We start from the raw sequence: 12,691 nt of genomic DNA on the forward strand, positions 1-12,691 counted from the left end.
CACTATCCGCTTCCTCCCATTACGCCCCGGTGAAAATGTGAGATACGATATCGTTCTTCTTGTTACCATGTACTGTTTGTGGAAGCTTCGTATGGCCGATAGGAACGAAGAGCCCTTGTGTCCTCCAATGAAATATTTCAAAGCCGAACTACTGCAGGTAAAGTTAGCTTGTACTCAGCTCTTAGAAGTACCTGAGTGGTTAGATACAGTCTGCGAAAGGCTGTATGGTTTGTAGAAGTTGGGTTATTGACATGTCCGGTATAGAGGAGAAACATCGTATTCCCTCCCTGTGATTGTGTCGTATTGTGTATGGTATTGTGAGTTATTGAGTCGTACGTGACTCAGAGTAATAAGCTCTGAAAAATAAAGGTGGGAAAGAGAAAAGTGGGCATGTGGCGCAACGGATAACGCGTCTGACTACGGATCAGAAGATTCCAGGTTCGAATCCTGGCAGGCTCGTATAATTTGTTTATTTTGGTCTTTATAACAACGGTAGTGTAAACGATATATAGGTCCCGCATTCACATTTCCTGTTGAGGTGTGTGGCATACGAGAGAACGGTTGTCACTGCGGGTCGGAGAACGCAGGGTTAAAATGCTGGCAGAGATGTAGTGCTTCGTAATCCGGTTATATCCTGCTAGTGAAAGAGCCTTCTTGGAGGAGTATTTGAGAAGTCATCTGAGCTATGGACAGTGATTTTACGACAATAAAATGGCTTTTCCACTCAACGTGTGGGGCTGTGGCGCAACGGATAACGCGTCTGACTACGGATCAGAAGATTCCCGGTTCGAATCCTGGCAGGCTCGTGGGACATGTTCAGTTTAGTCTTTATGACAACGGTAGTGTAAACTATACAGGGTGTTTCAGTTAAATCCCCGGGCTAAATAATTCGCGAACGGTTGCACCAATCCACGAGCTTTCTTTTTTACAAGTATCTGTCCGATACCACGTACAAGCTGCATACCGTGTGAATGAGTGGGAGGCGCTCATTATTAAAATAAAAATGCAAATGAGTTTCGTAAAAAAGCGTAACTTCTAAAGCAAGGCGCTGTCGGCATTAAAATGGGTACTACCCCTTTTGGGACCTTCAGTGTACACCTTTTAGAGAAAAATCTGCCACCGAAGCGGGTCATTTGTTGCAGTAATTAATTGGTTTCGGTTTACGTATTTTTTTTTGCGGCTGGTCGCGGCGAAGCGCAAAAGGGCGTATTTCATTGGTGTAATTCATTGTTGTAATTCATTGGTGTAAGGACGTAATTCATTGATGGATAAGGGAGTGAAAGAGCGTCCTTTTGCGCTTCGCAGCGACAAGCCGCGACAAAAATACGTAAACCGAAACTAATTAATTACTGCAACAAATGACCCGCTTCGGTGGCAGATTTTTCTCTAAAAGGTGTCCACTGAAGGTCCCAAAAGGGGTAGTACCCATTTTAATGCCGACAGCGCCCTGCTTTAGAAGTTACGCTTTTTTACTTAACTCATTTGCATTTTTATCTTAATAATGAGCGCCTCCCACTAATCCACACGGTGTGCAGCTTGTAGGTGGTATCGGACAGATACTTGTAAAAAAGAAAGCTCGTGGATTGGTGCACCCGTTCGCGAATTATTTAGCCCGGGGATTTAACTGAAACACCCGGTATATAGGTCCCGCATTTACGTTTTCCTATTGAGGTGTGTGGCATACGGCAGAGCGGTTGGCACTGCGGGTCGGAGAACGCAGGGTTAAAATCCTGGCACAGATGTCGTGCTTCGTAATCCGGTTATATAGTGCTAGTGAAACACCCTTCTTGGTGAAGTATTTGAGAAGTCATCTGAGCTATGCACAGAAATTTTACGAGAATAAAATGGCTGCTCCGCTCAACGTGTGGGCCTGTGGCGCAACGAATAACGTGTCTAACTACGGATGAGAAGATTGCAGGTTCGAATCGTGGCAGACTCGTGTGACGTGTTCATTTTGGTCTTTATAGCAACGGCAGTGTAAACGATATATAGATCCCGCATTTACGTTTTCCTATTGAGGTGTGTGGCATACGAGAGAACGGTTGTCACTGCGGGTCGGAGAACGCAGGGTTAAAATGCTGGCAGAGATGTAGTGCTTCGTAATCCGGTTATATCCTGCTAGCGAAAGAGCCTTCTTGGAGGAGTATTTGAGAAGTCATCAAAGCTATGGACAGTGATTTTACGAGAATAAAATGGCTGCTCCACTCAACGTGTGGGCCTGTGGCGCAACGAATAACGCGTCTAACTACGGATCAGAAGATTTCAGGTTCGAATCCTGGCAGGCTCGTGGGATTTGTTCAATTTGGTCTTCATGACAACGGTAGTGTAAACGATATATAGGTCTCGCATTCGCGTTTTCCTATTGAGGTGTGTGGCATACGAGAGAGCGGTTGTCACTGCGGGTCGCAGAACGCAGAGTTAAAATCCTGGCAGAAATGTAGTGCTCCGTAATCCGCTTATATCCTGCTAGTGAAAGAGCCTTCTTGGAGAAGTATTTGAGAAGTCATCTGAGCAATGCACAGTGACTTTACGAGAATAAAATGCTGCTCCGCTCAACGTGTGGGCCTGTGGCGCAACGCAGTTCACTTCCGGGTTTCGTCCGAGACGGTTGTGCACGACATGAGCTCCGACGGAGCAAGGAATATGGCTGGTGACAGCCAGGTTGAGCAGGTGGTTGGTGATCGCATTGATGAAGAGTACAAGACTCTGCTGCCTGTTTTTGCGTCCAGCGTGCTGAATGAGGATACATTGGTGCTACACGCCGATTTAAGAGGAAGGCCATATAGAATGGAAGATTTCAAGGTGTCTCTTCTCAAGGTTATCAAAGGTGAGGACCTTGCTTGTTTGGGTCCGTATCAGTTTAACCATTGCTGGATAATAACGCTCAAAAATAGAGAAGCAAGAGCCGTGTTGCCGGAAATGAAAGACTTAAGCGTGAAGGGAAGACGATACCTTATTTTGGTCCCGAGGGAGAAATTAGTCAAGATTCGATTTCACTGGGTGCCTTTTCATGTCGCTGACGAAACGATTAAAAGTTTCGTCAAAGTGTATGGCGAAGTGAAAGAGCTAAACCGCTTGAAATGGAAAAGTGAAGGAATGGAGCAAGTGGAGACGACGTCAAGGCTTTTATCGCTCAAACTGGACCCGGGCGTGACTGTTGAAAGTGTTCCTCAACAAGCAAGGATTAATGGAAGTCAAGTGCTTGTTACGGTGGAAGGCAGGGCGCCGATATGTCTGCGTTGCCACCAAAAAGGACATGTCAGGAGGCTGTGTAAGGCCCCGCGGTGTACTGGATGTGGCCGAGTAGGCCACGAGGTGGTTGATTGTGTTAAGACCTACGCCAGCATGACAAGATCTTCAGGAGAGTACAGCCTAGAAGGAATACCAATGGATCATGAGGAAGCTATGGAAGCAGAAAGAGAAGATCCAGCGGATGGCAGAAGCGTCGGCACCGATCCCATTCCTGGAGCGATCTCCGCCAAAACAGACGACGGCGGTTCAGTAGAAGAGGGGGCGGAAGGTATGACAAGCGTAGAAGACAACCAGGAAGATGAAACTGGGAGACCTCCAAAGCGTGACGAAGGGATAGATGAGGATGCAGGGTTAAAGACTTTAATCAGTGGAGACTGTATGGAAGAAGACACCGGTGAAAAACGGAGGCCAAGGGAGGAGCCACTGGTAGAGAGGAGCTGGAAAACAGTGCAAAGCAAGAGAAGGAAATTTGTTGCGACGCCGACAGTTCCGTATGACACCAGAGACAGGTATAGGGAAGGGACAAGCAGAGAAAATAGTAAAATAGACGGGCAGAAAACCAAGGCAGAAGGCACATAAGTAACATGCGCAGTTCTTTTATAATTGCTACACTAAACGTAGTAAGTTTAGTGTCGAGTTTTCGAAAGCAGTGTGTATTGAATTTGTTGTTGGAGAAAAAAGTGGACGTTGCCTGTTTGCAAGAAACCAAAATTGCAACTTTGGAAGGAGAGATTGAAGCAGTCGAGTTTTATAAACGCCACTATCAGATTTTCTTATCCAGAGGAAGCCCAAATAGATCCGGAACAGCGGTTTTGATAAGAAGATGTGCAGAAATAACAGTGGTACCCGAAATTGGAAATGATCTTGATGGTCGGGTGTCCGCGGTTGATGTTTTTCTAGGAAAAAGACTGGTTCGCGTGTTATCAGTTTACGCGCCAACGAATGTGACGGATAGAACGAAGTTTTTCGAGTCACTGGATGGGTTTACTGACACTTCGGCGGAAATTTTGATGGCAGGAGATTTTAATTGGGGGGGGGGTACCACAAAGGACAGTGACAGACAACCCAAGCGTCGCGTGAAAGATGGAAGTGTGTCTGCACTCCGGAAACTATGTGATACAGTTGACATTGTAGATGCATCAGAGGAATGTGACATCGGACAAGTAAACTTTACCCATTGGCAAGGAGACAGCCATGCCAGACTAAATAGGATCTATATGTCCGCCTCGCTGAAGAGGGGTCGGTGCGAGGTAGCAACTGTCCCAGTGCCATTCTCGGATCATGCTTTGGTTGTGACTACTATTTCCCTGGGAAAGAGCGAGGTTCGGCAGATGAGCAGGCAGGGCCAGTGGAAGTTGAATGAGGAACTCCTAAAAGATGGAAAATTCTGTGATAGGATCGCTTCAGAGCTCAGCCACCTGTTGCAGTCAGATGCATGTGATGCTTGTACGTGGGAGAAGTTCAAGTGGAAGGTGCAAAGGGCTGCCAAAGAAGAAGGCGAAAGAAGAAAGACAGAGGATGATGAAGAGAAGAATGCTTATAAAGATCTTCTTTATCCGCTGGTGCAGGAGGAAGAAGGTAGTCCAGGGAACTTTGTTGATGAGATAAAGAAGTGCAAGGAAGAGTATCTCAGAATCCTTCAGAACAGATACAGGGGAGCGGTGGTTCGGAGCAGGGAGCAGGCTCTCGCTGAAGATGAACAGCCTTCGCGGGTCTTCTTGACAATGGAGCGCAAGCATGCTGAACGAAAAACGGTCAAAAGACTAAAAGGCATAGCAGGCGTCATTGAGGAAGAAAGTGAAATTGAACGAATATTGGTCGAGGAATACCAAAGACTTCTCAGTAATGAAAGAACATGGATGCAGGCACACTTGCGGAAGTTACCTGGACTGCAACAGTATCGACAGGAGTAAGAGATCAAATGAATACTGTAATTGAAGCCGACGAGATAGCTGCAGCGATAAGAAGTATGCAAAAGAATAAAGCACCGGGTCCGGATGGCATTGGAAACGCCTTTTATCAAACCTTCTGTGATCAAGTAGCTCGAGTATTGGAAAAGGTATATGCTGATATATATAAACGGAAGTTACTTCCGCCGTCTTTGAGAAAAGCGCATACCATGCTCCTGCCAAAGAACAATTGCGCAGTTCATACAGTAAGTGACTTCAGACCCATCAGCTTGCTCTGTAGTGATTACAAAATCCTTGCCAAGATTTTAGCGAAAAGACTGCAATTGGGGCTCAGGGAAGTGATTGGAAACCACCAGGCATACGGCTTAAAAGGCAGATCGATCACCGAACATTTGCATATTATGCAGACAGTGTGGGAATGGGCCGAAATGACTGGGACGCCGCTCGCCGTATTGCAAGCAGATCTGAGCAAGGCTTTTGATCGGGTCAAGCACGAGTATTTGTTCGAGCTGCTGAAACGATGTCAGGTTGGAGAATATGTGTTCAACTGGGTTAAACTGTGCTACAGAGAACTTACACTAAGTCTGGTAGTGAATGGTAGGACAACGGAAAGCATCCCCGTGCGAGCATCTGTTCGTCAGGGATGCCCCCTCTCGCCTACGTTATTTGCATTGTATATAGAACCCCTGTGCAGACGTATACTACAGGACACTGCAGTGATTGGCCTGAGGACGCCTACAGCGGAGGTGAAAGTGTTGTGCTACGCCGATGACCTGGCTGTGATTTGTTCTTCCAAAGAACAAATAGGAAAGGTGCTTTGTCATGTGGGTGAATTTTCGAGAGCTTCGGGTGCGGTGCTGAATATAAAAAAGACTAAAGGCTCGTGGCTAGGGGATTGGGGGACGCCTGTCAACTTCATGGAGGTCACTTTTGAAGTGGGGAGGCTTAAGTATCTTGGAGTTGTGTTAGACCGAGACGCTCCTATCGTGTCATCATGGACCTGGGAGCGGTGCGTGGGAAGGTGGCAGGAATTCGGGGGAGGTCGCTGACCTTTTTAAATAGGGCGTATCTTTCTAATGCTGTTTTGTATCCTGTGCTGTGGTATGTGGGCCAGGCGGCGCCGTGTAACGCTCAGGTGATTGGGAATGTGCACAGGATCTTTGCCCAGAACATTTGGAATTCATCCTTCGAGGGAATGGCCAGGAACAATTTGTTTCCAGGTCTAAAGATGGGTGGATTTGGCCTAGTGAATCTTGAAGTGAAAATCTTGGTGCATCGATTCATGTATTTTCGAGTGTGCGCAGCCCGCTCTTACGGTGGGCCATGCAAACTTTAGGTTGTTGTTATCTTGGAGAATGGACGGTATCATTCTGGTGTGGCCGGGGTAGAAGTGCAGGGAAAGCGGGTGCCTTTTATAAGGATATGGCTTACGCCGTGCGTTTTCTTACACAGCGGTTTTCATGGGATTACCTAGTAGGAGTTAAGCGAAAGACTCTGTACTGGGCGGTGTTGGAGAATGTTTGCCCGGTACCAATATATTGGAGTCCGACGGCGGGTAAAAGGCAGGCGAATGTAATGGCTAGGCTAAGGCATTACTCGGTGGCGCAGTAGGTAAAAAACACTTTCATAGGATTGTTGACCGAGACTCTTCCAACGAACAAATGGTTACTGAACAAGGATTTCCTAGTGATGTCGACGAAGTGCTACTTTTGTTCAGCGGAAGAGACGGTTCGGCATCTGTTTACAGAATGCAGAAATGCTATATGTATGTGGTCAGACGTTGAGAAAGCTCTGGAGCAGAGGTTGGATGTGACATGGGAGAGCCTTAAATATCTGCGTCCAACACAGAGCATGCCTGGACAAACCGGGGAAGTTATCTTGTTGCTTGGAATCCAAGCAATCTGGTCAGACCTAAATGACAAGTCAGATGGTAGACCCAGAAACAAGAGGCATTGGGAATATGTTGCCCAGGTAGCGCAGTGGACTCTTAGCGTGATGGACACAGACAGGGGTGGAGCCATGGAACTTCAGACACTTCAGAAATTCCTGCACAACCCGTGGGAAAAAACTGTCATGTAAAGTGCACAAAGTGCACTGCGGGTGCCTTGCGTAGTACTACGACTTGAAGGTACGCTAGCAGTAATAGCGGCCGGCCACCACAGTGAGGGGTGACCTTTTATGATGTAATGGTTTTATTGTAGCGACGTAAATAAAAGGAAAAAAAAAAGGCCATGGTCTGCCAACTGCAGGTTTTGCAAAGTTCCTGAAACCGTTGACCACATCTTTCTTGATTGTAAGGAAGCACAGTTTTTCTGGGACGACATACAGATTAAAGTACTGAATAAACGCCTGTCTCTGAACCCACATACAATCAGATTCCTACCTTTACATCCGAATGAAGATATACGCTACGATATTATCATGCTGATAGCTATGTATTGCTTGTGGAAGCTGCGTATGGCAGACAGAAATGAAGAGCCATCGGCGTCGCCCATGCAGTATTTTAAAGTAGAAATAACGCAGCTGAAGCTATGCTGCATGCAGCATTTGGAAGCACCACCGTGGTTAGAGCATCTGTGTGAATCGCTGTCCTCTATGTAAATTATTACTCTCTGTGTGTGACGTGTTTAACCTGTGCGTTGTGTACCATGTATTTTTTTCTATCCTGTGTGTATGTAAATTTTTACTCTCTGTATGTGACCTGTGTAACCTGTGTGTTGTGTACAATGTATTTTTTTGTATCCTGTGTATTTGGATGCTACGGTGTGCATCATTCATTCATCATACATCACTCATTAACACTGTACAGTCATAGCTTATTTTAATGTTTGTAAATAAACGTGAGTACCTGGTGGAAAAATAAAAGGGCTGTGGCGCAACGGATAACGCGTCTGACTACGGATCAGAAGATTGCAGGTTCGAATCCTGGCAGGCTTGTGTGACTTTTGTGTGACATTTTGGTCTTTATAGCAACGGCAGTGTAAACGATATATAGATCCCGCATTTACGTTTCCTGTTGAGGTGTGTGGCATACGGGAGAGCGGTTGGCACTGTGGGTAGGAGAACGCACGGTTAAAATCCTGGCAGAGATGTCGTGCTTCGTAATACGGTTATATCCTGCTAGCGAAAGAGCCTTCTTGGAGGAGTATTTGAGAAGTCATCTAAGCTATGGACAGTGATTTTACGACAATAAAATGGCTGCTCCGCCCAACGTGTGGGCCTGTGGCGCATCGGATAACGCGTCTGACTACGGATCAGAAGATTCCAGGTTCGAATCCTGGCAGGCTCGTGTGACTTGTTCATTTTGGTCTTTATAGCAACGGCAGTGTAAACGATATATAGATCCCGCATTTACGTTTCCTGTTCAGGTGTGTGGCATACGGGAGAACGGTTGGCACTGCGGGTAGGAGAACGCAGGGTTAAAATCCTGGCAGAGATGTCGTGCTTCGTAGTGCGGTTATATCCTGCTAGTGAAAGAGCCTTCTTGGAGAAGTATTTGAGAAGTCATCTGAGCTATGCACAGTGATTTTACAAGAGTAAAATGGCTGCTCCGCTCAACGTGTGGGCCTGTGGCGCAACGTCAGAAGTCTCATAAGCAGGAAAAGGAAGCAATGCCTTCTGGCCATGTTATTTGCGAAAAACATCGATATCTTGTTTGTACAAGAGACTAAGATTGATGCTGACGGAAATGAGGAGGAGCTCGTTCAGTTCTTCAAACAGTCTTATCAGGTTTTTCATTCTCAAGCTATACATGGAAGCGTGGGCACAGCGGTGTTTGTGAAACGATCCATGAATATTAAGGTCGTTCCAGATATCGGCCACGACTGCCAAGGTCGCATCAGCTTCGTTGATTGCGTAATCCAAGGGGAACTATTACGCGTAATCTCAGTATATGCACCGAATGGAACATGTGAAAGAAAATATTTCTTTATCTATTTGCGGGAATTTGTGAATGTCCCGGGCAAAGTTCTGCTAGCAGGAGATTTTAACTGCGTTTTGTCGGCTGCTGATAAAACTTCACACACATCGCGGAAGGACGCCGGATCAACGGAACTGAGCAAGTTATTGTACGAGAACAACCTAGTTGTGGCAACTGTAATCTTCATGGTAAGGCAGCTTTTGGGTCTCTAGTAAGGCGACTTCCCTTATCTCGAGTGTCGTATGGAACCTTGGGCACTGCTCATTTCTTGAGTTTGGTTCTAAAGCTAGGCCGCTGCCTGTTATCAGATTCCAAAGGGGTGTTATTCGGATCGCCCTCCATCTCTGACAACTCGGACTCCGTTGTGTCAGGGCGCCGGCTTAAAGTGTCCAGGTTGGCACCATGATTAGTAGGGGGTTCCTTTCTGTTGCTGGGTTCAGCGTTGCATTTGGGATCGGTAGGTTGTGACTCGTGTTCTAAAGGAGTCACGGGCGCATCGGGCGTTGCTACGCCAGCCGGGGCACTTAAAATAACATCGTCGCTAGCGTAAGTGGGCCCTGAAGGGCTGTTCATTGCGTAAGCCGTTTCCTCCTGGTCCATGATGACGTCGGCATTGTCCTCCTGGACCGGGCGCGTCATCTGTGCATAGGATCGAATACAATTTTCTGCGATGTGTTCAAAACGACGACAGGTAGTGCACCTCGGGGTTTTGCAGTACTGCCTAATGTGGCCGACTTCTCTATACCGAAGACATAGTCTTGGCCTCCCGGGAACAGACACGAGAACCTGCCTTTCGCCCACTTTCATGAGATGTGGAATCCTCTCGGCAGAGACGTCGTCATGTAACCTAAGCTTGACAACTCTCGTTGTTGTTTCTACATGCCCGAAAGTGTCGTCGCGCCATCTCTCGCGCTGCACATCAGATACCTTGCCGAAGCCCTGGAATGCCAGCTGAAGTTGGGAGTCGCTCACATGATAGGGTATCCAGAACACTTTCACTGTCAGTTCCCTTTGGGACGGGTCAAGTAGTACGCACCTCTTTCCTTTTACCACACACTCCTTATGTCGGAGTATCCTGTCCTTTGCATCCTGTGTGCTAGTCGTTAACAGCCAGACATGATTCATTAGGTACGCCCCGAACTGCGTGATATCTTGAGGATTCCCTAAGTTCTTTAAAGCAGGCTTAAAGTCTTCAATTCGATAGGGCCTACCGGTAATATCCGCATACATAATGATGGCATTGCATCCGAGAGAGTCCTTCGGTAGTACGTGAAGCACAATTCTATAATCCTGAGGCACACTTGAAGCAGAAGAGCCTTGTGTATCCAGGCTAGGGTTAGCCTTGTTTACCGCTCCAACCGAGCTCATGATACCACGTCCGAACTCGTTCGTAGCCGGAAGTAGCATCGGGTTATGTCCTCCTGGAGAAAAGCCTTTTTGAAGAAATATGTAAGGAATCACCTGAGCTATGCACAGTGATGTTACGACAATAAAATGCCGATATGCAAAACGAGCGGGCCTGTAGCGCAACGGATAACGCGTCTGACTACGGATCAGAAGATTGCAGGCTCGAATCCTGGCAGGCTCGTGTGATTTGTTCGTTTTAGTCTTTATGACAACGGTAGTGTACACGATATCCACGTCCCGACTCACGTCTCCTGTTGAAGCCTGTGGCATACGGGAGAGCGCTTCTAACTGCGGATCTGAGGACACGGGGTTAAAATCTCTGCATATTTTGTGCTGCGTAATCGGGTTATGTCTTCCTGGAGAAAAGCCTTTTTGAAGAAATATGTAAGGAATCACTTGAGCTATGCACAGTGATGTTACGACAATGAAATGGCTGACACGTCAACGGAGCGGGCCTGTGGCGCAACGGATAACGCGTCTGACTACGGATCAGAAGATTCCAGGTTCAAATCCTGGCAGGCTCGTGTGATTTGTTCGTTTTAGTCTTTATGACAACGGTAGTGTACACGATATCCACGTCCCGACTCACGTCTCCTGTTGAAGCCTGTGGCATACGGGAGAGCGCTTCTAACTGCGGATCTGAGGACACGGGGTTAAAATCTCTGCATATTTTGTGCTGCGTAATCGGGTTATGTCTTCCTGGAGAAAAGCCTTTTTGAAGAAATATGTAAGGAATCACTTGAGCTATGCACAGTGATGTTACGACAATGAAATGGCTGATACGCAAGACGAGCGGGCCTGTGGCGCAGCGGATAACGCGTCTCACTACGGATCAGAAGATTCCACGTTCGAATTTCTAGCAGACTTGTGTGATTTGTTCATTTTAGTATTTATGACAACGGTAGTGTACACGATATCCACGTCCCTACTCGCGTCTCCTGTTGAAGCCTGTGGCATACGGGAGAGCGCTTCTAACTGCGGATCTGAGGACACGGGGTTAAAATCTCTGCATATTTTGTGCTGCGTAATCGGGTTATGTCTTCCTGGAGAAAAGCCTTTTTGAAGAAATATGTAAGGAATCACTTGAGCTATGCACAGTGATGTTACGACAATGAAATGGCTGATACGCAAGACGAGCGGGCCTGTGGCGCAGCGGATAACGCGTCTCACTACGGATCAGAAGATTCCACGTTCGAATTTCTAGCAGACTTGTGTGATTTGTTCATTTTAGTATTTATGACAACGGTAGTGTACACGATATCCACGTCCCTACTCGCGTCTCCTGTTGAAGCCTGTGGCATACGGGAGAGCGCTTCTAACTGCGGATCTGAGGACACGGGGTTAAAATCTCTGCATATTTTGTGCTGCGTAATCGGGTTATGTCTTCCTGGAGAAAAGCCTTTTTGAAGAAATATGTAAGGAATCACTTGAGCTATGCACAGTGATGTTACGACAATGAAATGGCTGACACGTCAACGGAGCGGGCCTGTGGCGCAACGGATAACGCGTCTGACTACGGATCAGAAGATTCCAGGTTCGAATCCTGGCAGGCTCGTGTGATTTGTTCGTTTTAGTCTTTATGACAACTGTATTGTGAACAATATCTACGTCCTGCACTCACGTCTCCCGTTGAAGCCTGTGGCATAATGGAGAGCACTTCTGACCGCGGATCGGAGGAAGCAAGAGAACAAATGGGAGCAACGGCGCCAAACCCGCTGGACTGCATGCATGGCTGTTGTGAATAGTCTCAATAAATGCCATATATGTTTCGCAAAAAAGAAAACGAAAGAAAGGAAGTGGCACAACAGATAACGCTAGGATTCTTTCTTCTGGTTGCGTACGGAAGATCGCAGGCAACATGAGCTCTGATGGTGTGATAACAACGGCTAGGCTTAGTCGAGAAAACGATGTAAATATCAAGACAGTGGATTGCGAGGGTCACAAAATTTGCTGCCAAGTTTGCCAGCTGGAAAAGTTGGGAAAATACTCTTTTGCTGCATGGTGACATCACCGGAAGATCCTATTGCAAGGAAGACTTCAAACCTACCCTGAAAGAACTGATCAAAGGTACGGAAATTGCGGCGTTTGGGGTTCATCAGTTGAACCATATATCTGGCTGTTAACGACTCACAATGAACGAACGAAACAGAAGCTACTTCATGCAAAAGAATGCATTGTTACGGGAAAGCGGTGCTTGATTATT

At 46.8% G+C, this 12,691-nt stretch overlaps 4 non-coding genes across 4 annotated transcripts; all 4 read left to right on the plus strand.

Moving 5' to 3' along the window:
• The first annotated feature begins 386 nt into the window (after positions 1–386).
• Trnar-acg (transfer RNA arginine (anticodon ACG)) lies at positions 387–459 on the plus strand. The gene has a single exon. It is a non-coding gene; the product is annotated as a tRNA-Arg (tRNA).
• A 7,919-nt stretch (positions 460–8,378) lies between these two features.
• On the plus strand, positions 8,379–8,451 carry Trnar-acg (transfer RNA arginine (anticodon ACG)). Its single transcript has one exon. It is a non-coding gene; the product is annotated as a tRNA-Arg (tRNA).
• A 2,488-nt stretch (positions 8,452–10,939) lies between these two features.
• On the plus strand, positions 10,940–11,012 carry Trnar-acg (transfer RNA arginine (anticodon ACG)). Its single transcript has one exon. It is a non-coding gene; the product is annotated as a tRNA-Arg (tRNA).
• A 958-nt stretch (positions 11,013–11,970) lies between these two features.
• Trnar-acg (transfer RNA arginine (anticodon ACG)) lies at positions 11,971–12,043 on the plus strand. The gene has a single exon. It is a non-coding gene; the product is annotated as a tRNA-Arg (tRNA).
• Positions 12,044–12,691: the final 648 nt, after the last annotated feature.

This window comes from Ornithodoros turicata, chromosome 1 (assembly GCF_037126465.1).
Source record: "Ornithodoros turicata isolate Travis chromosome 1, ASM3712646v1, whole genome shotgun sequence".
Lineage (NCBI taxonomy): Eukaryota > Metazoa > Arthropoda > Arachnida > Ixodida > Argasidae > Ornithodoros > Ornithodoros turicata.